Source organism: Brachypodium distachyon, chromosome 2 (genome assembly GCF_000005505.3).
Source record: "Brachypodium distachyon strain Bd21 chromosome 2, Brachypodium_distachyon_v3.0, whole genome shotgun sequence".
Classification (NCBI taxonomy): Eukaryota; Viridiplantae; Streptophyta; class Magnoliopsida; order Poales; family Poaceae; genus Brachypodium; species Brachypodium distachyon.
In genome coordinates, this window is record NC_016132.3 from 43013088 (window position 1) to 43018194 (window position 5107).

At 46.7% G+C, this 5107-nt stretch overlaps 1 pseudogene; it reads right to left on the reverse strand.

The window, feature by feature from the left end:
• Window positions 1–674: 674 nt before the first annotated feature.
• LOC100829483 lies at window positions 675–4423 on the reverse strand (annotated as a pseudogene).
• Window positions 4424–5107: the final 684 nt, after the last annotated feature.

Sequence of the window (5107 nt, forward strand, 5' to 3'; positions counted from 1 at the left end):
CACTAATATCTAGATTGATCGCGAATTGACGGCAAACCTGACGAAGGGGTCCACCGGTCAGATCCGACGTGGCTACCAGCCTACCACCGTGGATGAGGGGGTCTGGTTCCCCTGGGCCAGCACCTGATGCTGGGCGGCTGCGACCCTCTCCCCCACCGCCGGTGCCTCACCAGGGCCTCCAAGCTCTTCACCCGCCGCTCCCCATTAATGAGTCGCTCTGGACGTTCCCGGACGAAGGCAACGTCCGCTGACACACGCCCTCTCCGCTAAGAACCCTCGCCCCGGCTTCACCCGCTGGTCGGCTGCTTCGACATGGACCGGGAGAAGCAGCGTTGACGGTGGTCTTGGAGGGGCACAGGGAGCGGAAGGGCTGGCCGCGGCCAGGGACGGCACCGGCGGAGGCGGCGCGGAGGATGCGCAAGCTGCGGAGACAGGTAGACCGAGCGGTGACGGCGCGAGCAACAGGATCCGCAAATCCGGCGAGCCCTCACGGCAGCGGTGGACAGCGCTAGGCGCAGAGAGGCTACAGGGTGCCAAATCCACTACGGAGAGAGGGAGAAGGAGGAGGCGTTATCGGTGGAGACACGGCGACGGCGAGGTAGCGGAGGCGACGGCGGTCGACGCCGCGGGGTCTCTACGGCTCGAAGGAGCTCGCAAGCGAGGAGGCGTGGGACCCGTAGCGCCGTGGCAGTCCTCGCTGGCTTGGCACGGAGTCGGGGAAGGCACCGGAGGACCGGCACGGGTCGCGGCGGCGCTTCCTGCCGGAGGCGGAGAAGATGGTCGCGCGGGGGTGCAGGGTGTCGCACCGGGGTCGGAGTGGTTTGATGGCCAAAATAATCTGGTCGACACACAGACACACACATTTTTGCTTTCAGTATATAATAGATAGATGGTGTGTTATGGCAGGAATCTGTGGAAAATTAGCAGAAGTGAACACATATTCGCTTTTGTATGAATTTTGAAAATTCTGCTCTTGAATGGTTCTTATCTTGTGATAAGACTGCCATGATCGCTGTGCTCACCGTGGCACCACAATTCCTGTAGCATTCAGCAGGACGGGAGTTTCAAACCGGAGAAAAAGTAAGAATATCTGATAAGCAAGACGTATTTGCAGGCTGTTCGGCATGTATTTATTCTACCTGGTTGGCATGTAAATTTAGACAGAGATTTTCTCGGCGCATGTCTAACACTGAAGATTTGTCATCTGACTCCTTCCAGCATTGTAAAACATACCCCGTTAAATTGTTTCCTGATAGGTCCAAATGTTGCATACCAGTCAACTGGCACATAGATGACGGAATGGTGCCTGTAATTTTGTTATTAGCAAGCAACAACTCTTCAAGTAGTGGAGCTTTTAGCTCTAATGGCAGTGACCCCGAGAAAGAGTTTGAAGATAAATTCAGTTGTGATATATTTATAGGAAGCAATGGAACTTGACCAGTAAGCTTATTGGACCCGAGATATATACGGTCAGCTGAAATATGTTGGATATTTGCCGGTAATGAACCATGCAACATATTTTCTGATGCATCAAAGAATGACGCTTGGGAAAACGTCACCCAGAACCAATCAGGAATAATATCATCCAAATTTGCATTTCTAAGAACAAGAACATCAATGTTGGTCTGCCATTTAAGCCACTCTGGAAAACGGGGCCCCAATGGGCATGAATGGAAACGTGCAACCTTCAATCTGAATGGAGGAACCCATTTTGGTTCGATAGCAAATTTCAAGGAGTTGTAAGACCAATGCAGGTACTCTAAACTCAATAAGCCTGCAAAATGCTCCTTCATGAGCACACTATTGAATTCATTATAGCTGAGATCCAACATCTCTAAATTAGCTAAACCCACAAAATGTTCCTTCATGAGTACACCATTGAATATATTGTGGCTGAGATCTAAACTTGCCAAGTTATGAAGTGATCCTAATCCCGCTGGTACAGGACCACTGAACTTATTGTAGCTGAGATCCAAATGTGCCAAGTTATGAAGTGATCCTAATCCCACTGGTACAAGACCACTGAATTTATTGGATCTGAGATCCAAATGTGCCAAGTTATGAAGTGATCCTAATCCAACTAGTACATGACCAATGAATTTATAGGAGCTGAGATCCAAATGTGCCAAGTTATGAAGTGATCCGATTCCCTGTGGTAAAGTACCAGTTATCATGTTGCGATCGGCTAAAAGAAGACTGAGATTGCTCATGTTCCCAATCCAAAGTGGTAGTGTACCAGCCATGTCTGTTTCGGACACTGACATCACCTGCAATGTACTCCATGTGCACCTTGGCAACCGATCCATGAACTCCCCTATGCTCGCATTAATGCTATTTCTTTCAAGTTGTAATACTTTCAAATTGCACAAATGTTCCAAGTTGTTTGGTAGCAAACCCACAAGGAATAGTTCCATGCCAGTTGCTAAAAAGTAGGTTAAGCTCCTTAAGGCTTTTGAGATCCCAAAACCAATTGCGTTTGAGAGTAGTATTGAAGTTGTTATATGATAGATCGAGGACTTGGAGATGTGTAAGGTTCGACTGTGAAGTAGCAGATGCAATGCTACGAAGGCCACAGCCAGACACGCGAAGAACTTTGAGAGCAGGAAGCATGTTAAGCATGTGAACCCAATCCCGCACAGCTCTGAGGTCGCTAATGTCAAGATGACTCAACAAGGAGAGACGTGGCAACCATGTAAGATCCAGTGTGTACAGGACGTAGAAATAATTGCCACTAAAATCAAGATATTCCATATATGAGAAATTACCGAATTGGGAAGGTAATCTCCCAACGAAACCTGACGACGAGAGGTTGAGATACCTTAGATTTGCCAGAGATCCCACAAACACAGGCATGCTTGTGAAGTTGAAATCATTCCCAGCCGCTAAGATCCATGTACCTCAGGTGTCTTAAAGCAGCCAAATAGGAGCTCAGCTTGTTGGTTTGTGTTCCAAATTCCTAGGGCCTGAAAGTTCCGCCCCAACTTCCGGCCGAACCTCCAGATGCTCTCTGTTACTTTTCGAAAAATTGCGGAACTTGCTACGGAACTTCCGGATATTCAAGAATATGCGAAACTTCCGGCCTCCAACCGGAATTTTCGGTGTGCCCGTTACGGATCTGACTTGCCCTAATGTTCCTGCTATATATACCCCTTGTATGCCGCCGTTTTGGGTAGAGTTCGCACGAGTTGAGTTCGTGAAATCTCCCAAGCGTTTTAAACACTCCCATATAGTGAAGTTTCGCTGGCTGCGCCCGTGGTTTTTGCCCCTCGTTGTTTGAGGGGATTTTCCACGTTAAATCCGTGTGTCCTTGTGCTGTGATTTCTTCTTCGTTCTTCGTTCTTGCTTGTCGCGTTCATAACAAGTGGTATCAGAGCCCCAAGTTCCGCCTAGAGTTTGTGACAAGTCTACCTTGAAGTTCAATCTGCCGCAACTGAACTACACCACACGATTTTCGTTGTGGCAAGTGAAGATGCGGGCGATTCTCGCCCAAACTTCAGATCTGGATAAAGCGCTTGATTCCTTCGGCAAGAAGGATGAAAATGAGTAGACTGCCGAAGAGAAACGCAAAGATCGTAAGGCTTTGTCATCGATTCAACTTCATCTATCCAATAATATTTTGCAGGAAGTGTTGGAGGAGAAATCCGCAGCAGCCCTGTGGCTGAAACTGAAATCGATCTGCATGTCTAGAGATCTAACCAGTAAGATGCATGTAAAGATGAAGTTGTTCACCCAAGCTGCAAGAAGGTGGATCGGTAATATCTCATATAACTGTTATGCTCGTTGCCTAGTTCCTATACAAATTTCCGCGATTCAATTCTTTATAGCCATGACTCTCTAACCCTTAATGAGGTTTTAGAAGCACTTAGACAGAAAGAAAAGATGAAGTCTATGGTGCAGACCGATGGGTCGTCGTCAAAGGTAGAACCTCTGCAGGTTCGTGGCAGGACCGAGCAGAGGAACAACAACTATGGCAACGAGATAAAAGCCGGGACGGAAAAGCTCGTTCAAAGTCCCGGGGAAAAGATAAGTTTTGCAGGTATTGTAAGAAAAAAAATCATGTCATTGAAGATTGTTATAAACTGCAGAACAAGGAGAAAAGGAACGGTACCTACAAACCGAAAGATAAGTCCGATGGTACTAGTAAGGCCGTTGTCGTTTCCACCGACAGCTCTGAGGGTGAATGCCTCGCTGTTCTTGCTGCTTGTATTTCCCGTGATGATGAATGGATTCTTGATACAACATGTCCCTTTCATATTTGTTTTAACAAGGGTTGGTTCAATTCTTATGAGTCTGTGCAGACTGGAGATTTTGTGCGTGTGGGCAATGACAATCCTTGTCATATTGTTGGCGTTGGCTCCGTTCAGATCAAGACTAATAATGGCATGACACGCACGTTGAAAGAGGTGAAGCACATACCAAGCATGGCCAGAAATTTGATCTCGCTTAGTACCAAGGATTGTGACGGGTACAAGTACGCCGGAGGGCGTAGACTTCTGAAAGTATCTAGAGGTTGTCTCATTCACATGATAGGTGATATAAATTCTGCCAAATTATATGTTCTTAGAAGTAGCACTTTGCCTGGTTTTGCTGCTGCCGTTACACCTAATGATTCTGATGATTGTGCAAAAACGAATATGTGGCATGTGTATCTTGGGCATATGAGTGAACATGGGATGACAGAGTTGGTCAAGAAAGAGCTCATCGATGGTTGCAACTTGAGTAAACTTGAGTTTTGTGAGCACCGCGTTTATGGTAAGCACAAAAAGGGTAAGTTTATTTCTTCCGTTCATACCACCGAAGGCATATTAGATTATGTGCATGCTGATGTTTGGGGACCCTCCCGTAAGACCTCTATTGGTGGTGCTAATTACATGCTTACCATTATGGATGATTACTCAAGAAAAGTTTGGCCTTATTTTCTGAAACATAAATCTGATGTTTTTGGTGCATTCAAGAAGTGGAAAGCTATTGTAGAAAAGCAAACTGAAAGGAAGGTGAAAATTTTGCGTACTGATAATGGTGGTGAATTTATTTCTGATGAGTTTGAGGAGTTTTGCAGCAATGATGGTGTGGTTAGGCACTACACGGTTGCCCGTACTCCACAACA